The sequence below is a fragment of the Mustela nivalis genome (genome assembly GCF_964662115.1).
Source record: "Mustela nivalis genome assembly, contig: HAP1_SCAFFOLD_701, whole genome shotgun sequence".
NCBI classification, from domain to species: domain Eukaryota; kingdom Metazoa; phylum Chordata; class Mammalia; order Carnivora; family Mustelidae; genus Mustela; species Mustela nivalis.
In genome coordinates, this window is record NW_028135962.1 from 205354 (window position 1) to 226402 (window position 21049).

At 53.8% G+C, this 21049-nt stretch overlaps 1 long non-coding RNA gene across 1 annotated transcript in view; it reads left to right on the forward strand.

The window, feature by feature from the left end:
* The window catches only part of LOC309857432, a 296182-nt gene that overhangs the window by 102354 nt on the left and 172779 nt on the right, over positions 1-21049 (forward strand). The window contains exons 5-6 of the long non-coding RNA XR_014307711.1: positions 1287-1867; positions 19981-20561. This is a non-coding gene — a long non-coding RNA (uncharacterized lncRNA). The remainder of the gene's footprint in view (positions 1-1286; positions 1868-19980; positions 20562-21049) is intronic.

Genomic DNA, 21049 nt, shown 5'->3' on the forward strand with positions numbered 1-21049 from the left:
TCTCCATCTTTGCAGCTTTTCAGTGCAATTTATTTTTAGGTCGTGAAGTCCATGAAGTTCACGGAGTACATTCTAAATGTCTTAAAAAGCATTAATGTCTTTGTCCCAAGCTCCCTGGAACCCACCTTCCCATCTCCTTGGCATCTTGTCCATCTAAAGCTCTTTAGCATGCGTCAGACTCTTCCCGCGAGCGCCTCCTTCCAGCCCTTGGCAAACACCATTCTACTTTCTGTCCTTCGGAGTCCACTCTAGGTAGGTCCTAAGAGTGGAGTCCAAGTTGGTTATCTTCATGCATACTCCTCTCACTTAGCACACCCTCCTCAACGTTCGCCCACGGGGTGGCGCATGTCAATGTTTTTGTCCTCTTTAGCGAATGAATACTATCCCAACGTCTGTATATACAACATCTGTTCCTCCCTGGACAGATACTTGGATTGCGTTCATGGGTTAGCTTTTAGGAACCATGCTGCCATGAGAAGGTGTGCTCAGATAAGTCTCCAGGACCATACTATCCTGTTCATGAATGTGGGTACCTAGCACAGAAGGGCAAGTACTAAAACACATGGTAGTGCGAAAGTTGATTTTTTAAAAACGGTTTATTTATTCATTTGTCAGCGTGAGAAAGAGGCATGCAGAAGCAGGAGAAGTGGCAGGCAGAGCAGGCAGGGGAGAAGCAGGCTCCCGGCTGAGCAAGAAGCCCGATGTGGGACTCCATCCCAGGATCCTGAGACCTCAACAGACTGAGCCACCCAGGTGTCCCACTCAAGTTGATTTTTGTGAAGAGCTGTCATACTGATTTCACAAGCATGCCCTTAAACATTCCTACCACACCCAATCAGCAAGGTTCCTAATTCTCTTTATCTTTGCCATGGCTTGGTCTTTTCCTTTCTCCCGAGTGTTTTGTTTTGTTTTGTTTTGCTTTGTTGTGTTTTGTTTTGTTTTTCTTTTTCCATGGGGAGCCAACCTCATGGATTCATAAAGGTATCTCATTGCTTGCAATTTCCTTCCTTGCGTATAGCTTTGAGGTTATGTCTCTTGCCCATGTGTACATTCACACATCACATTTGACTTGTTTTTCTCTTGTTGTTGATGTTGTTGAGTTCCTGGGATCTCTAGATATTGTGGATATTGAGAACCTGCCAGATCCATGGTTTGCAAACATGCTTTCCCGACTTCTGGACTGTGCTTTCCCTTGGTTGATAACGTCATTCAAGTCACAAAGATTTTAAGTATCCTGAATGTCCAGGGTGTGAGTTTCCTTTTCTTTTCCATCCTGTGCCTTGCAGGTCGTATCCATGAAATCATTGCACAATCCTGTTTTGTGAAGGTGAGGAAGATGGATGCTGCGGCGCTCGGAATTCAGAGAGGAAACAGGATCGCTGGTGGAGGCAGGCAGCAGCAGGAACTGGAGACGCACAGGCCTAATGCTGGGGTCCTGACCAGATGCGATGGCGCGATGATAGGAATAGGTACCTTGGGCGAGCAGGAGCCGTGTACTGGAAATGGTACCCTGCCCATTTGGGGCACCACTGTGTGTGGTGATGGCAGCAGTGAGACATAGGACTGGACATGTCCCCAAGCTCAGCCCTTCTTCAAAGGGAGCCTTTTATTGCCACCTGCTCCAGTCCTGTTTGAAGGGTTTCTTAATCCGACGAGGGACATAGATTTATTCCACGACAAAGGGTGATGATAGTGGTGTGGTGACACCTGTCTCCGAGGAACTTCTCATCCCTCTATCATGAGCCACTGTGACAGGTGAGCCACTGTCTGGAGTCAGCCGCCAAGAAGGGGTTCGAATGCCTCAAGGACACTGGGAACAACCTCCAAGAGGGACCAGTCTGTCATTGCCATGCTGAGCTGAATTCAGGTAAGACCTTTGTACCCTTGTTGTGTGTTCCCAGTTCATGGTCACGTAGTTCTGCAGGTTCTTCTATGGGAGAGAGGGCAGGGCCGTGTCTGAAGGGGAGCTGGAGAGCTCTGGCACGTCCACGACTGAGATGGAGACTTTGCCCCTAGTCATCCCTCAAGTGAACAAAGGGATGGATGTCATGCAGCATCCACCTTCCAGCCAGTACTATTCATGCCACCTTTCTGGAAAACTTGTAGTGAGGCCCTTGGAAAGGTTGGGGGGGGGGCGCACCTGTAGTCACTCCTGTGGCACATAGGGATATTACCTGCTTGGGGTGAGTCACCTTGAAGAAAAAAAGGGTTTGCCCCCTGTCAAGAGTGCTCCGAAATGACTAGAAGGGCATGAGGACTGCAACTGGTGAAAGCCTGTTTGAAAAACTTCTTTAGGGCTGAAAGGGGTAGAATGTCCTGAGCATTGCCTTTTCGTGAATAGGCTATGTCATTTCCTTGCTTGAGGGAAGAAAAGAAATCATCCCGTATTTTCCACTTTGAAAATCAAGGAAACACAGAACCTTGGATTGTATTTTGTTGTTGTTGTGGAAAGTCAGTAAGCCACCGTACAGTTCCTCATCAGCTTCCGAGGTAGTGCCCAGCTGTTCATCAGTTGCGTTTCACCCCCAGTGCTCATCCCATCGCATGCCCTCCTTTATGCTCCTGCCCGAATTGTCCCATACCCGCACCCACCTCCCCTCCAGCAACCCTCTGCTTGTTTCTTTGCTTTTTTTTTTAATTTAATTTTTCTTTATTTTCAGGATAACAGTATTCATTATTTTTGCACCACCCCCAGTGCTCCGTGCAATCCGTGCCCTCTATAATACCCACCACCTGGTACCCCGACCTCCCACGCCCCCGCCCCTTCAAAACCCTCAGATTGTTTTCCAGAGTCTATAGTCTCTCAAGGTTCACCTCCCCTTCCAGTTTTCCCTAACTCCCTTCTCCTCTCTAACTCCCCATGTGCTCCCTGCTATTTGTTAGGCTCCTCTGCTTGTTTCTTAGAGAAGAGCCTCGCATCGTTTTTCTCCCTCTCTGGTGGCTTCCCATTCAGTTTTCCCTCCCTTCCCCTGTGATTATCAAATGGCTTCATGCATAGGTGGAACTTAAGACCCAGGGCAGGGGATCCCAGTGGGCTTTCTTTCAGTGAGGTTATTGTGTACCTTTCCATGTTTGGCCGCATTTCGCTTTTCCTGGGAACTGACCCATTCCAGTGATATGTGTCCATTGTGTGTGGGGGGACGGGGGCTCTTCATTCTTGCTCAGGGAGTTGGGATCCTGATGCTGGTGTCAGGAGAACCTCCTCTGTGTTCCTGTTCCACTGGTGCCCTTTGGGGCCTCCCTTTCCTTCTCTGGAAGACGATGAGAGATCCAGTTGTGCAATGTTTTCCAGAAGGCCCTTTAGCTCAGTCTTCCAGGGGCTAGAAATAGCCAGCTTTGGTTTAGTCCACCAAACACGGGGTAGCAATATTCCCTTCAACTACTCCATGAGGACACACAACCAAGGAGAATGGAAATACCAGAGGAGCGTAGCTCCAAGGGGACGTCGGTGAAATGCTTTTACGACAGCCAATATCCTAGGAAGGTGTGTGTTTTCTGTGATCACAGAGGTGGGCACTGGCCTTTCCATATCAACAGATGTCACTTTTGTCTTTGGGCTCTTTCACTGATCTTTAAGGTGCATTCACGTACAGCCTGAGGAGACCTGATTGGGAAACTCTCAGAGCGTAATCTCATTTTGGTCTCCTAATACCCACCTTTCAAAGACAATTTTGAAAATACAGTCTAATGGACGTACAGTATTTTCGTCGTTTCAGTTGAAGAGTAGGGATTCAGGAATTCTGTATGTGACTCGGTGCTCAGCACAGTAAGTGTCTTCTTAATCCCCACCCCCTCTTCCACCCATCCGCCCACCTGGTTCCCAACAGTATGTTCCCTATATTTGAGCCGGTGTTTTTGATTGCCTCTGTTTCCTGATTCCCTTTATTCTTTTCTGTTTCTGAAAAGTCACACATGAATCAAAGCCCATGTTAACAAAACACCCACGGTTCGGTCCACAGTGGCTCCCAGGGTTCCCCATCCCTGCTCTGTACCTGCCTGTCTCTCCTCTGAGCGGTTGCTGAAAGGTTTCTGACCAAGGGAACATAGGGCAAGAGATGGTCTTTGACAGCTTCAAGCTTTCATGACCAAACCCGTTGTCACTTCCCTGGGACTCTCTTGTGTTCCATCGCTTTCTGCCCAGTATCCCGGAACTTCGCAAGCCAGCACTGGTGTTTCGAATGGCCTTGCACAGAGGCCACAGTGGAAGCAGCGTAGGAGTGCCCAGGCTACTAGGGAGAAAGGGACTCAAGCTCAGGATTTCGCTTCCACTGAACAAACTGTCTTTCCTGCCATCCTGCCTCCCTATACTCTGGAGGAGAAGAGGAGGAGAGGCCTGTGGGGGTGGACCAAGCCCTGCCTGGCTGTTGATCTTCCTGACAATCAAACACCTCTTTGTGGCTGCCAGACGGTTGCGCATCGATCTCTTCCTGGTGGTGAAAGAGAGGACGTTTTGTCCACTGGTCCGCTGGCAAGTTGTCTCTCCGTGTGCTCCGGGGACAGGTGGCCGGGGCATTAGCTGCGAGCATGCCGGAAGTGCAGAGTGTCAGGTCCCTCCCAGGGGTACTCAGTCGGAATCTGCCCTTTGCCGAGAAACCCTGGGCATCAGAGCCTGAGAGGGTCGTCCCCCCAAAAGCACTGTGGAATGTTCCACAGAGGGAGCGCTAATGGGCCACCTTGATCCACCAGTGGGGAAGGGGTGGTTGTTTCCTGGGCCCTTTGGGCCATTTCTCTCTGCCGAGAACCCCCTGAAGGGTTGATTCCCCAGTGGCCCTGGTGGGGATGGTCCTGGGAGAAAGGAAAGAACACCCCCCAGGCTGGGACTTAGAGTCGAGATGGAAGCTAAGCCTGCACCCAACAGCAGGAGCTCCAACTCGCCCAGGCTGAGCGACTGCTCAGGAGCTCTGTGTTGTGCTTTGGCTAGGTCCTTATGTGTCAGCTGATGGTATTGGGGATTTTTCTTGTGGTGCTGGATCCTGTCTTCTTAGATTCCCTGGCGCTGTATCTGCAAGGTTGGGGACCCTTGGCGTGTCCTTTTGCTTCCATGTAATTTTGGACATCCTCTTTGGATTCCGGGTTGACCCAGTGCTGGTTGGGTAGCATGTAATTGAACTTCCATGGATTCGTGGTCTCTCCAGGGTTGCTCTTAGGGTTCATTTGGCGTTCCGTAGCATCGTGCTGAGAAAAGATGCGTGGGATGATATCCATCTTTTGGAGTTTGTTGAGACTTGGGTTGTGCCCTAACGTGTGATCTACTCTGGAGAATGTTCCATGTGCACTGGAAATCCAGCACTGCGGATGCTGCGGTTTCAGGGTGGAAGGTTCTGCATCTACGTGTTGAAACGGGTGCATCCCTCAAAGCCATAGATTCCCTGTTGATTGTCAGTTTGGATCCTGTGTCCATTAGCAGATGTGGGGTGTTAGAGTCCCCCACTGCATGGTACGGCTGTCAAAGGTGACTTTATGTTTGTTATGCACTGTTGGATGCCTTTGGGTGCTCCCATGGTGCGTGTCTACATATTTCGAGATGTTCTCTCCTATTACATGGCCTCCCTTGCGAGGAAGTAGTGTCCTTCTCTGTGGCTTCGTACCTCCCCCCTTTGGTTCAGAGTCTGTTGTGTCTGGAGAGAAGGATTCCTACCCTTGCTTCGTTTCGCATCCATTTGCATGATAGACGCTTCTCCCCTGCTCACATTCCATGTGTGTGTTGGTCTACCGCGTCAGGCGAGTTCCCCATTTCAGACAAGTGAGTGGAACATGGGTGTGTCACCTGGTGGATGATGGAGACCAGGGACTTCAGAACCACCTGGACCTGACAGTGCCCTTGGCCAGCCAGGAGAGTGTGGGGTTTCTCTGGTCAAGGATCTGAACCTTTATCCTGGCAAGGGAGAACCAATCTCTGCTCCATCAGGCCCCAGCCAGGGAGCAGTGGCTACCATGGACCTGACCAAGAGGGTCAGGGGCCTGAAGGGCCCCACGGCCTTGCCAAGAACTGCGTAAGGAAATGCAGGATGGCTGGACATCCTAGCTCCTAGGTCAGCATAGACGTGAATAGAGCCAGAGACACCTCCCAGTTTCTTTCGTTTTTCTCCAGCCTCACCCAAAAGAAGCAGGGAAAAGGAATCCAGAGATCCTGGATAAGGATCCCAGGGGGATTCCAGTCTTGGTAAAGGGTGAACCTGGAGAGCCTCTAGGGAAACTGAGGACGGGACGTCCTGCCTGCCCTTCTTCCATTTACAAAATATCTTCCTCAGATTTTGGAGCTTCCACAGGCAGGGTTGAATCTCTTTGCATGTGTTTTCCCTACATCGTGCTGATGCAATTCAGGAGACTGAACTCGACAACCGTCAGTCCCAAATACTGGGTCCAAACCCGCACAAACACACGCACACGTAGCATATCCCCAAGGAAGCGAGACATCGTCCTCCTTGCTTTAGAGGGTAGAGTAGCAGCCCCTCTCCTGGGCAGCACATAGTTCTGGGGAGGGGAAGGAACTCTCCAGGACTCGCCTGGTCAGGGTTTGTTGCCTTCCTGGGGAAGGACCTGCAACGTCTCCATCTCAGGGGTCCTGAGGGCTGTGTCTGCTGTTTGCCCAGATGCCTGACACAGAAATGAACCTGTCCTCTGAGGAAACGGCATTGGGAGGTGCCACCAGTAATGAGTAGTGCCACCAGAAGTGAGGAGGGCTGGCTCCTCTCCTTTCTGCCCCATTGAATAGCTGCTGACTCTGTAAGATTTCTGGGTTCAGGAATGAAGAAGAGAGTCTGTACACGTTGTACATTACCGTAGGAAATAAAAGAACCAAACGCACACGTGGGCAGGTAGAGGAGAAAATAAAAACCTTTATTATTATTATTATTATTATTATTATTATTATTATTATTATTACTACTACTACTACTACTATTATTATTTGGGTAAGAAAACTTTAATCCCAAGGGTTCTCATTCCTTTTTGTTGTTGTGGTGGTGGTGGTTGTGGTTAAATAACAACCCTTTAATTATATTCAATATTGCCCCTTCCAGAACAAGTAATTCTGTAGGGGAGAGGAAGGGGTGTTGAGCAGCGGATGGGGCTCGTGCACCACAAGTAGCCCAGGGGCCGAGGGGCAATCCTTGGCTCAGCCAGTGTGCACGGGTTCAGGTCTGATGGTGGCTGTAGCCAGTGGTCCTGGTGCTTGTGTTCTGCTGGCCAGCTAGGACCGCGGCTCCAGCTGGCATGACAGGTTGTAGCTAAGGACAGAGGGACACCTGTGAGTTGAGCAGCAGCTGGCATTCAGGAGTCCCTCCCAGGGTTTTCCCACAGCTGGTGTCTGGCTGCCCAGGGAGCCCTAGAAGGAGGATCCCAGGCGGGGCCAGCAGAAAGAGTCCACCCCGACGTCGCCTGACCCAGCTCCTGAGTGGGCCTCACCTGTCCTCCTCGCTGAGCCGCTCCACAGCCCAGAACCAGGCCGTGAATGGATGCTGGGGCTCTAGGCAGTAATTCTCTGCCGCCGCCTGGAGCAGCATGATGTCCGTGAGGACTCGGTATTCCTGGGCCGGGACAGAGGCACAGGATGCACCCTGAGCCTGGGTGGGGAAGCTACAGGGCCAGGTGAGGGCCGAGCAGCGGGACAGGGGTCGGGTCCTGGGTCTTGGCACACATGACCACCCTCCTGCATGCAACTTCGTCTGGTCCCAAACTGTTCTCAGAGGCTAGTAGAATTAGCCCCTCCTCCATCAAGGGAAGTTCTCCTTGATGCCCTTCTGGATCCCTACTGACTGACTCGATGGGTCTTGCACTTCATTCTTAGCAACCTGTCCCAGGAAATGGGAGATGGAGGGGAGTGGATGGAGCCAAGCAATGTTCTTCCCAGGGGCGTCTCTGATAGGGTCTGCCTGCCCTTCCCTACAGCCAGGGCTACGTATGCTCACCTTATTCTTTTTGCGGTGGTTGATCTCATTGCCCTGGAAAGTAGACAACCATTGTCCTTCAGAAAGAGGCCCCCGGTCAGTCCTAGCACCTTACACCCACCCGTTCTGAGGCTGCGCGTAGGCCAGGACCCCGGAGTGGGCCGCCAAGCCACACACACAATGAGACTGGGGTTAGGGCAAGCCCTGGGGTCCAGAGGAAGGAAGACTGGGGGATGGTGAAAGGGCTCCCGGTCAGCACCCTGCAGCACAACACTCTGTGGTGACTGAAGGGAGCGGCAGACGCCTCAGGCAGGCAGGATCTGCTGGGCTCCTGAAGTGTGGCTGATGTGCAGGGTCCTGACTTCACTGTCCCCGACAGGCAAGGTCTGAGGGAGAGGCTGCAGCCCATGCACACAGAGCGCATGCAGCTTCACCTTCAGGATGCGCTGGTGCTTCCCCAGTCTTGGGCCACCCGTCTGGGTGCAGACTCCCTTCCCTCAGCACTGAGATGGGCAAGAGATGCCAGTTCTTAGGGGCGGCTGTGAGGCTGTGGGGAAGGGAGGTCTCCGAAGGACTCAGAGCTCAGGGCTCAGTCCGGGGACTCTCTGCTCCCTGTCCTCAGGACTCTGGTCCCTCCTCCACAATCCTCAGGCTCACCCACCTCCAGGTAGTCCTCCATTGCTGTATCAAGCACCACCAGGTCGGAGAGGAAAGTGCCAAGGTATGGGACGACACCCTGTGTCATGAGGGGTAGGTTTGGGATGAGTCCCTGCTGTCTGGTGCCCACAGGGGCCCTCCCCGAAAAGACTTCAGCGTCCTGGCCCACCCCACTTTCCCACATGGAAAAGGGCCTAGGACCCTTAGTTGCTTCCCCTGGATTCGCTTTCCCCTCACCCTCCCAGAACATCAGACTCCTCCTAATCCCCTCCAGGGCCTGCTTTTTGAAATTCAAAAAACCCCCTGGCTATGGAGCCCCGGGCCCCTCCCCAGCCCCAAATCCATTCTCTACCCAGCCTGCTAGACTCCTTCCTCCTGGTCCCCAGGAAAGAAGACATTGAGCAACTGTGGCGGCAGGCAGGAGGTGGAGCTGGAGTGGCAGGTCCCACCTGTCCTGATCTGGACGCTTCTAGCCCTCAGGGAGGAGCCCCTCTCCCCTGGCCTTGGAGGCCCTGTCCCTCAGGCACACTCACCTTCTTGGGCAGCCCCTTCCGCGCTCTCTGCAGCTGCCTCACCAGGCTGGCCAGTTTGTTCGAGGGCCGCTTCTAGAGGGCCAAGGACAAGATCCTTGAGAGCAGAATAGCCTCAGTCCCCTTGCGCCCACCGTCTTGGACTGCAGACCCTAGACGTCCGACCTACGTCTGCTGATACTGACGCTCCATTCCCCTGAAGCATGCCACGAGTCCTTCTAGAACAATCTCAGCTCCCCCATTCAGTCCATGGGGGACCTGGAGCTTGGAGCCTGGCCTCCCTGAGCCTGTTTTCCCATGGGCAGAAGGGGGAACTCCACCTACCTCCTGCGGTCTCCTGAGCACTCAGGATCCTCTTAGGATCATCATTTTTGTGGCCCACAACCCATCCCCACCCCATCTGTGAGCAGGGGCCTGTCCTCTGGGCTGTCCGCGTTCATGTGGGCCCCCATGTGGACCTTCTCGATGGATGGACACAGAGAGACCTGAAATCTAGCCTAGGGAGTCTGGATGGGCAGCACCCGCTTGTCCCAGCCCCAGGGGGAATCTTCAGCCCAGGCTGTCAGCACATTCCTGCCAAAGGCTTCTGCTCCCCGAGGAATGCTTCAGGCCATTCCCTACTTCATCCACACAGGATCACGCCTCCTCCCACCCCTCTCCTGTCCTTGGAGCCCTGCACCTCCCGTGCTACCTTGATGAGTAGTTCCCTGCCCTGGGGGTTGCCTTCTGTGCAGAGCTGTTGGAATGTTCGGAAGCTCTTCCTGAAGAGAGGGAAAGAAGTTAGGCTCAGGGGAGTCCTAACGTGGCAGGGTAGAGTGCGAGTCCCTTTTCTTGGAGCAGCCCCGCATGTCCACGGGGCTGGCTGAGGGTTTGCTCTGGGCTGCTCTGAGCACTGGGGTCTTCGTAGGACATGGGAGGGCGTTCTCCTGGGCGTCCCCCTGGGCGTCCCTTCCCAGCTTAATTGAACAGCTCGGTTTGGGTGGGGTTCTGGCTGAACCATGGGCAGAGACTTCAGTGGCTGCCAAGTCACCACGTGGAAATATGGAATTCAGCTGAGGCCAGGGTGGGGCATGGAGGACATTGGATTTCTCAAGCAGGAGGCCTGGTGGCCTGTTCCCCAGGAAGGCTGAGAGGAGCAGCCCCGGGCCCAGGTCCTTTGGTCAGGGTTTGCTGCCTCCCAGGAGGTCCAAGCTGACTGAGGGGGGCAAAGGACAGGCCTGTGGGAGATCCCGCCTCCATCCTGGCCCCTCCTGCAGAGAAGCCTCCTCACCTGGAAACGTTGTCCCATGTCCTCTGCAGGCGGTGGATGGAGGCACTCTGCAGAGCCGCCAGGATGGCACGCAGGGAGGAGTAGTTCCCTAGGATCTGACAGGCCTGGGGGAGGGAGGAGAAGGAGCTGTCAGTGGGAGAGCAGGAGCCCCAGATGCTCGAGAGCTTTAGTGCCCCCCTCGGTTTAGGGCTCCCCCACGGGTGAAGCTGATGTCCAGGGAGCTGCAGAAGGGCACAGGTCAGCCCTAAAGAGGAACACTGCTGGCGAGAGGGAGGATTTTCCCTCACTGCAAAGGAGGCGTCACGTGGGAACTGAGCGTCCCAACGTTGGGCCATGCCCCCGGGAGGAAGAGCCTAGGGACCACAGGCCTTAGAGCAGGGCCTTCAGCCCTGAGAAGGGAGCGAGACAGAAGAGCAGTTCCCGAGGCTCAGGCGAGCCTCAGGGAGCTGGGCCTCCCACAGCATACCTTGGCCACCCGGATCCAGTGGCCCACCACCACGGCCCTGTCCCGGGCTGTCATGCTTGGGTCGCCAAGGCACGTGGTGACGATGCAGCTGGCCACAGCATTGAAGTGGGCGATGGTGGCCCGGACTGTGGGTGCCAGGTGCTCGTTGCCAGGCCTGTTCCTCCGGGACCAGACGGAGCCCAGGCACTGATGGGGCACCACCTTCTTGAACAGCTCCTAGGGGACAGGGGGAGGTGTGTTGAGCCCCACACATGTTCGCCCATGCAAGACTCATGTCCTCGGGAGGGGTCCCAGGTCAGAGCTGGAGCTCAGGAGGCTGCGAATGTGGCCGGAGCCTGCTTAGAGAGCCTGCATTTCATGCCCCTCTTCTTCTCCGAGGGAAGCCAGTGCGGGACGCCCCAGGAGCCAAGAGAGGCAAGGGAAGGGAGGGAGGCGTGTGCACCCTGATCATTCCATGTCCAGGGGGCCGCACCAGGTGGTGCTCCCAAGGGGGCATCTCCTCCTCCAAATGCTCATCCCTGCGGTCCCTGTCTCCTTACAGGTGCCCATTGTCACCTGGTGGCTGAAAGCATGGCTTTCCGTGTCTAGCCTGTCCTTCAGGACGCATCAGATGCCTAAGCCAGGTTGATGGTGCTCAGGCTCCCAGGCAGATGGGTGGGCGACCCATGGACGGGATTGCACACAGGGAGCTGCCCTCCTCCCCGCGGGGGACCAGAGCCTTCCCATTTACGGGCTCTCGCTTCTGAGTCATTGCATCTGCGTGGTACCTCTGCCTCAGTCCTTCTCAGTGCCTGTCTCCACAGTCCGCAGCTGGACAGTGAAAGCTCAGGTCTAAAAACCCTGATGGGTTTCCCCGGTCGGTTAGGGCTGCAGCTGAGATCTGGCCCTATATCCTAGGAGTCCACATCAGGGAAAAGCCGGTATAGGGCAGCGGAGAGCAGAAGAAAAGCCGGCCCTGCCCTCCTACCCTGGGGGCCCAGCTGCTCACCGCATCCATGTAGGTGAGCTGCTCTGCCACCAGCTTGGGAGGGAAGTCCAGGAGGTCAGGCTCCTTCTCTTTGAGCCGCTTCTTGGGTTGGCAGGATGCCTCTGCGGCTGGAGTGGGCTCAGTGGCACCTGCGACAGCTGGCGTGCAAACTCCCAGGCAAGCCGATGGCCCAGCCGTCTGTGCCTCAGGACCCGGCGACCATCCGTAACCTAGGAGCCCCTGTTCCAGTTCTGGAGCAGCCGGTGGAGGGGAGGCTGGCTCGGACCCTGAAGGTGATGGCTGATGCAGAGCCAGGGTTGCCTCTCGCTCCATGGGAGGCTCTTTGGCCGGCTCAGCTGCTGGAACGCGTCGCATAGCGGACACGGGGGTGGGAGTAAGGGGAACGATTCAGCCACATCACTGACACTCCATGTGCCTTTCCCTGAACAGGACGGATCCCATGGCCTTTCAAGGAATACCCAGCCCATGAGCCCCATCCCAGATGGCCTTCCCAGCTTGCAATGCCCCTTACCCTCCGCCTCAGCCTCTGTGAGCTGCAGAAGTTCCCGCTGCCTCAGCGGAACGGGGGCATGGGTGTTTAGGTCCCGGTCATGCCACGTGACGTGCACATAGGCCCCCTTGACCTCCACATGGGCAGTGTGCAGGGACTGCCCGATATCCTGCCGTGTCTGCTCAGGCCAGGTTCCCAAGATGGGACACAGAGTGCTGGGGAAAGTCAAATGTGGGGCAGAGTCAGAGACCTGGCCTTCCCTTCCTTTTCCACGCTACTCCCACAGCACCATCCTTTCGGTGTGGGCCCCACAGAATGGCGCCAGCCCACTTGCAACCCCTCTGGAGCTGTCCTTGCTGACTGCTGACCACGTGGGATGAGGGAGGGACCTCCCATAGGTCTGTCCTTTGGCCCCTCAGTCATGCATCCTCCCTGCAGACCAGTGTCTGGGCTTTGGTTGGAGGCCGACGGGTGAGTGGTCCGGTCCCCACCCTTTCTGTCCTTGGCCCCACTTGTGGTGGTCAGCGGAGGTGGATATGGATAGGGGCAGGCGGAGCAAGAATGGACCATCCAAGGGATGGCTGTTGTAGGCACCAACTCAGCCCACAATGGGCTCTGCTTCCCAGAGTGCTTGGCATCCCGTCCACACCTCTCTCGGACTCTTTGGCCTCTTCAGAGGAAGCTGCCCCACTAAGCTCTCCCATGGAAATCGAGAGTCCTGGGAGATCCATGGTTCTGAACATCCCTCGCCAGCAACATCCCCTGTCGCCTCCCACCCTGCTCTGTGGAGGCAGCAGGACCTCCTCTGGCACCCAAAGACCTATCCTGTTCTTCCTTGATCGTAGAGTGCATCCTCGTGGTCCCAAGAGAGGTGGATCCATTCATCCCTAGAGTAGGTCACAGAGATGCCCCATCTGATGAACGCTAGACATGCGTGCTTAGGATGTGGAGAGTGCCTATGTGACCCTGGGACGAGAATGGAGACCCAGACATTGTCTCTACGTTACCCATTCACTGCTCTTGGTGACTAGAGAGAGCCTGCATTCCTAGGTGCTTAAGAGCCATGATTGAATGAAATCATCCCAAACAGGACTTTGCAAATCCTGAGTGGCCCTTGGGCTGCTCTGCCTGCTCCCAGTGTCCCCTCGACCTGGGCACATCAAGGACCACAGTCAGGACCAGCTAGATGGCATCTCAGAGGTCCTTTGCCAATAGGAAAGCTGCCAGCTTTCCGTTTCCTTTCTCTAGACCCAGAAGGACCACAGGCCTGTGAGGGTTGAGCCTGAACGCGTCTTCCCTGGAGAGGGAAATGTTCAGCGCGAAGACGCCCAGCATGTCCAGCAGCCCTTTCTGCAGAGCCGGGCCCCAGAGAGGCGCGTGCCATGTTTCCTCCCATGACTCCCTGCAGTCGCCCTACGAGGTTCATCCTCTTAGCACCTCCACTTTTCCGGACAGGAGAGGGAAAGTCAGAGAGGTGCAGTGACATTCCCAAGTCCTACAACTAGTAGACGGAAGGCTCCCCCTTGTGCTGGCTATGAGGTGGGCACTCACCGAGGGAACTGGTGATCCCGGACCTGCCGGGTTGACGGGAACATCTGATAGATGGAGAACATGGTGGTGACGATTGAGAGGCTTCTATCCGGGAAGGATAGCAGCAGGGAATGTCTCCATCTCTGCACTGTGCCTTGTTTGAGCTCCAGCATCGTGCAGGCCTCGTCCGGGGACAGGGATGATGCCTTTTCCAGCAGGCAGACAAGGGGGCGGGGTGGGGAGCAACATAGTCAGCTTCAACGCTGTGAAGCCCCAGGAAGAGCAGGGTCTGGAGCTCAGACTGCATCCTCCCATCCCTTTGGGAACTTGGGCAAGACGACGAGGGACTTGTGTGCCCACCCAGAAAAAAGGTTCTTGGCTGAAAACCTAAAACCAACCTCCAAAGGACCCATCTAGGCTTAAATGTACTGGTGACTTCAACATGTGTGGTTCGCTGGACAGCAATAGCCTGTCTGTCTCTTCCTAGCCCGTATGAAGATCTGTATGTGTATGCCATGGAGTCATGAGGAAGGAGCCCTACTGTTGAGAGGAGAAAAGAGAGGTTGAGCATCTCCAAGCTTGCTCAAGGTCATCCGCGTTGGGTCTGAGATCTGTCCAAAGCATGGGCTACATGGCATTTCGCCTATGCTGATGCGGTTTGGCCTGTTGCTGTCAGGGGCAGAAAGGTTCAGGGGGAAACCACCTTCCTTGGCAGGCCCCAGGGCAGCCAGTTGTGTCTAGTCTGGGCTGTGGGCTGGCCCCGGTCATCTCTGGGTCCTGAGACTGGCCATGAACCTGGGCCCGTTCTCACCCCAGACCAGGACTGGATGTTGTTGGTGGCCTGAGGTCCCTGCTGCTTGTCAAGGGAGATGGAGTAGCTGAAGCCTTGCAGCAGCTCATGCCAGAGCCAGCTACCTGGGCCAGGAGGCATCGGAGGCCTTCCACCCAATCTTTGGGTCTACGGTCTGGCAGATGGAGTGACCCAAATCATCTGTGAGGACCCTTGAGGTGCCCTTTCCTTGCAGCATTGCTGGAATGGCAAGCAGTTTGAGTCACGTCAAGTTCCAGCAGCAATGCTAGACCGAGTCACTGTAGCAGACCACGTCCTTTAGAAAGGGGGACTGTGAGGACCTAGAGGGAAAGAGCCTGTGAGCTGGTGGACCTCCTAGGATTCGATGTGTTCTGAGAGTTGATACATTCCAGAAAGACGTGTAGAATGGCTTGATCCCACCGGCCCTTTTGTAGGTTCAATCACCCTATCTGGTATGAGGATTTAGAAGGGCGTGGGCCAGTTCTCCAGAACCCAGCTGGGTTCTCCACTTGTTAGCTGGCATGAGTAGGGAAAATCGTAAAACCCGTGGGAAAAGGCCAAGATACTCATGGCTTTGTGAAAAGCAACACAAGGCCAGAGGAAAGAAATCAAAACAACTTCCCCCCATGCCACGGAAAGCATTCACTCTATTCTCTACCAGTCCCACGTAGGTGAAGAGTGTCTTCCTCCCTTACTTACCCATAGGTGTGGCATATGTGCGGAGGTGTGGGTTACTCTGGGGTGGGGCCGGTGGAATAGTCAAGTGGAAACACTCTGGGAAGGCCCCAGGTTTGTCCCCATCGTTGCATGGGGGCCCTGGGTGTGGAGGAGCTTCTTCCTATTCTCACCTCAGAGCAGCACTGATCCTGGGTGGCCTGGGACACCTGACCCTTGTCCAGCGAGTTGGAGTCGTTGAAGTCCCCAGCCAGCTCATTCACAGTCTCTGGGGTGCAGCTCTGAAAAGGCAGTGCCCCATAGACACAGGGCCAAGAGCCATTAGCAGCCTCCCGGAACATTGCCACCAGGGGACACCCCCACTAGACATCGTGTTCTCCAGTTCAGGCTAAGAGGGATGGCTGAAAAGACATTGAGCAAGGACGTAGCCAGAGGACACTCTAAGGCTCATGACTACCATGAGCCTTATCATTGTGTCACCCTCCCCTTTTCATCCAGCCTGCTATGACCTGGGGTATGAACATGACAGATGGGTCCAGCCTCCAACACCAGGCAGCTTGCTTCTGCCCAGGAAGGGCATATCCCTCATCCCCTGTCCCCACTTCTACAAACACACACACACACACACACACACACACACACACACACACACACACACACACACAAACAGGGAGAGAGAGAGAGAGAGAGAGAGAGAGAGATGCGCTCCCACACAGTAAGGGACAGTGGTGTGTGCCCGCTGAGGTGGGACCACAGTTGTTGCCCACTCTCCAGTGGGCTGCCCCGAGCTGCCTTGTGTTACCTGTTGGTGTCTCCGGCCCCATGACCAGAAGCTTCGGAAAAGAGGGCTGAAGCACTGTCTGCAACTGCAGTCATGTCTCTGGCTCTGGGCTCCTGTGGGCCCAGCACCCCTGGAAGTAGGAAGACAACAACTGAACATGGTGTTCTGTCGAAGGTCTCCACTCAAGTGTGCTGGAGAGCAGGTTGCCCTTTGAAAGTGGGTGCCTGGTTGCCAGAGTTCTAAGTTCAGTTGGGGCCTATCATGAAGAATATGAGGTCACGCTTTCAGGATTCTAATACCTGGGGCCCTTCCTAAAGTCACCCCCTCTCTGCAGCCCCTTCACTTGGCTCTTGACCTCTCTTCCCTGGGACTGTACACAATGAGCCAAAAGTGCCAGAGGCACCATGCTCTGGAATTGGCACTCAGGTCCTCCCTTTCAGGAGACAGAGCTGAAGTCAGACGTTTGTTCTCTGTCCTTTCCCACTCCTGTGTCCTCAGTCATTGTGTGTCTCCCCTAGTGCCCACATTCCCAACCTGCATAGTGGGGACCAGGGAGAATCTAGTTCCTTGGGACATCTTAGGGTGTATGTAGACCGTATTTGTGGTATGTGTGCGACGGTGTCACGGGAAATCAGAGGCACACATAGAAGGCCAGATGAATTGCAGGAAGGGGTGGGACGTGGCCTGGAGGAACGCTGCGAGGAGGCCTGGGTCCCGGCTTTGTGTCGTTTTGGAACCGTCCCTTTCCCTCTTGGCGTCATTATAATGGGGCACCATGATGGGGTGGAAATGCACGAAGATGCAGACTTTGTCATCCTCGGTAGTGAAACGGTTCAGTTGTTTCCCACATAGCTTTAGAAGGAGACCTCTTTCCCTCGTTCTGGTATATGAGGGGAGCAGCCTTCACAGTGGCTCCCAGGGATCCTGACCTGTGGTGGAGGCATCACTCTGCAAGCTCTGGGTGGTTAGCGAGTGGCTTCTGAGCCACGCGATGTACTTACTCAACGTGATGAAATAGCATGCCTCGTGTTTCTCTAGATGTCAGGCAAGGAGTTTCGCACTTCCTAGTTTCTTTGCTCATGGTCCACTTCTCCCTTGTTCCCCTTTTCTTCTCGGAATCTGAAGCGAAAAACATGCCCAGATGGTTGGCGCTGCCATCTATCGAGGCTCACAGTGCCAGGATCGGAGGCAGTGGCAAGGCCAACATGCGCCCAGAAACTCAGATTCTGAGTTGAATGGCTCCCCGAATGATGGGTGCTAAGTTGGGGAAAATCCTCTGCTAGTCCAGCCTCAGTTACAACCACGGGCTCACAAGTATGGTGATGTGGAGGAAGCATGCGGAATTGTGCCTCCATTCCTCTTCTGCAACAACTGTGGGGCATTCAGTCCATGCATTTGAAGATGCAGGGTATTGGGGCAATGCCGTTGCAGAGGGACAAGAGATCGCTACCTGTCTCCCAGGCCTGAGGCCCTGTCCCTGCCTTCCTCACCACCCTCTGCTCTGCTCCCAGTTGCTCTCCAGCCACACTGGATGCCTCTTTCATGTCCTCTGGCCAACCCAGCTTCTGGTAGTGAGGCTCTAAGGCAGAGGTGCCTTCCCTCTTCATGACACAGGGCAGCCAGACTTGTGTGGGACTAGCTCCCTTGTTTTTATTCTGTCCTCAGCGCTGTCCCCCTCAGTGAGGCCTTTCGGGCCTTTCTCTCCAATGACTCTGCAGCCTTCTTTCAGAGTATTCTTCGTTTGTCTCACGGAACGCTTGCTCTTTTCTTTCGCATGGCACTGTTTGGTGCGTTGGTCCATCTCTAGACTGTGGGACCCTCCATACTGTGTTGCACAGTGACTTGTGCCAGTGTGCATTCCCACGGATGGTGTCCAAGGGTTCCCTGTTCTCCCTGTCCTCACCGGCATTTGTTAGCTCCTATGCTCCCAACCAACAATCTACCGTAGGATCCCAGAGTTTCACGCCTGGGAACATACTCCTAGACAGCCAAGGAATATGGCCAAGAACTCCCTGCGCCCACCCCCATGGTCAGGAATCCTTGTGAACACCGCTTATTCTGGTCATCCTTTTAGGGCCTAGGAACATGAAGTCATTGTGTTGTGTAGCTGAGACGTGCACAGTGCTCGATGTCAGTTCTTTCAATCCAACTGGGGCCGAAAATATTTTACTATTCATAATGAGCCTCGGGAAAGTTGACTTGGTAAAGGAATGACACGTAAGCAAAACTGGAAACAGCAGAAGCTAAAGTCAGTAGATGACGACAGGCATAGGAACACCCAAGCCCTTGCATCAACAATGGGTTCTGAGTGGGGGGAAAAAATCAGGGAAGGAAAAATCAAGCAGACGAAGGAGAATGTTCAGTTTGGGTTCTGTTTGAAAACATGATCAAGGAATAACAGGTCTCAAGAAATTAACTCTGAAAAATACCTTCTCACATAAAGTTGTCCCGGGTGGGGCAATTCTGTCTTTCAACCTCGAAGTAGGCACAGAAGGACATTTTGTTGGCTCCATGTTGTCTCAAGGAAAATGGCAGAAGTCGAATGGCTGAGAGAGGACCTACCTGGAAAGGGTATAAAGGGCCAGATGAAATGGTCCTGTGTTCATTTCTCCATCTTTGCAGCTTTTCAGTGCAATTTATTTTTAGGTCGTGAAGTCCATGAAGTTCACGGAGTACATTCTAAATGTCTTAAAAAGCATTAATGTCTTTGTCCCAAGCTCCCTGGAACCCACCTTCCCATCTCCTTGGCATCTTGTCCATCTAAAGCTCTTTAGCATGCGTCAGACTCTTCCCGCGAGCGCCTCCTTCCAGCCCTTGGCAAACACCATTCTACTTTCTGTCCTTCGGAGTCCACTCTAGGTAGGTCCTAAGAGTGGAGTCCAAGTTGGTTATCTTCATGCATACTCCTCTCACTTAGCACACCCTCCTCAACGTTCGCCCACGGGGTGGCGCATGTCAATGTTTTTGTCCTCTTTAGCGAATGAATACTATCCCAACGTCTGTATATACAACATCTGTTCCTCCCTGGACAGATACTTGGATTGCGTTCATGGGTTAGCTTTTAGGAACCATGCTGCCATGAGAAGGTGTGCTCAGATAAGTCTCCAGGACCATACTATCCTGTTCATGAATGTGGGTACCTAGCACAGAAGGGCAAGTACTAAAACACATGGTAGTGCGAAAGTTGATTTTTTAAAAACGGTTTATTTATTCATTTGTCAGCGTGAGAAAGAGGCATGCAGAAGCAGGAGAAGTGGCAGGCAGAGCAGGCAGGGGAGAAGCAGGCTCCCGGCTGAGCAAGAAGCCCGATGTGGGACTCCATCCCAGGATCCTGAGACCTCAACAGACTGAGCCACCCAGGTGTCCCACTCAAGTTGATTTTTGTGAAGAGCTGTCATACTGATTTCACAAGCATGCCCTTAAACATTCCTACCACACCCAATCAGCAAGGTTCCTAATTCTCTTTATCTTTGCCATGGCTTGGTCTTTTCCTTTCTCCCGAGTGTTTTGTTTTGTTTTGTTTTGCTTTGTTGTGTTTTGTTTTGTTTTTCTTTTTCCATGGGGAGCCAACCTCATGGATTCATAAAGGTATCTCATTGCTTGCAATTTCCTTCCTTGCGTATAGCTTTGAGGTTATGTCTCTTGCCCATGTGTACATTCACACATCACATTTGACTTGTTTTTCTCTTGTTGTTGATGTTGTTGAGTTCCTGGGATCTCTAGATATTGTGGATATTGAGAACCTGCCAGATCCATGGTTTGCAAACATGCTTTCCCGACTTCTGGACTGTGCTTTCCCTTGGTTGATAACGTCATTCAAGTCACAAAGATTTTAAGTATCCTGAATGTCCAGGGTGTGAGTTTCCTTTTCTTTTCCATCCTGTGCCTTGCAGGTCGTATCCATGAAATCATTGCACAATCCTGTTTTGTGAAGGTGAGGAAGATGGATGCTGCGGCGCTCGGAATTCAGAGAGGAAACAGGATCGCTGGTGGAGGCAGGCAGCAGCAGGAACTGGAGACGCACAGGCCTAATGCTGGGGTCCTGACCAGATGCGATGGCGCGATGATAGGAATAGGTACCTTGGGCGAGCAGGAGCCGTGTACTGGAAATGGTACCCTGCCCATTTGGGGCACCACTGTGTGTGGTGATGGCAGCAGTGAGACATAGGACTGGACATGTCCCCAAGCTCAGCCCTTCTTCAAAGGGAGCCTTTTATTGCCACCTGCTCCAGTCCTGTTTGAAGGGTTTCTTAATCCGACGAGGGACATAGATTTATTCCACGACAAAGGGTGATGATAGTGGTGTGGTGACACCTGTCTCCGAGGAACTTCTCATCCCTCTATCATGAGCCACTGTGACAGGTGAGCCACTGTCTGGAGTCAGCCGCCAAGAAGGGGTTCGAATGCCTCAAGGACACTGGGAACAACCTCCAAGAGGGACCAGTCTGTCATTGCCATGCTGAGCTGAATTCAGGTAAGACCTTTGTACCCTTGTTGTGTGTTCCCAGTTCATGGTCACGTAGTTCTGCAGGTTCTTCTATGGGAGAGAGGGCAGGGCCGTGTCTGAAGGGGAGCTGGAGAGCTCTGGCACGTCCACGACTGAGATGGAGACTTTGCCCCTAGTCATCCCTCAAGTGAACAAAGGGATGGATGTCATGCAGCATCCACCTTCCAGCCAGTACTATTCATGCCACCTTTCTGGAAAACTTGTAGTGAGGCCCTTGGAAAGGTTGGGGGGGGGGGCGCACCTGTAGTCACTCCTGTGGCACATAGGGATATTACCTGCTTGGGGTGAGTCACCTTGAAGAAAAAAAGGGTTTGCCCCCTGTCAAGAGTGCTCCGAAATGACTAGAAGGGCATGAGGACTGCAACTGGTGAAAGCCTGTTTGAAAAACTTCTTTAGGGCTGAAAGGGGTAGAATGTCCTGAGCATTGCCTTTTCGTGAATAGGCTATGTCATTTC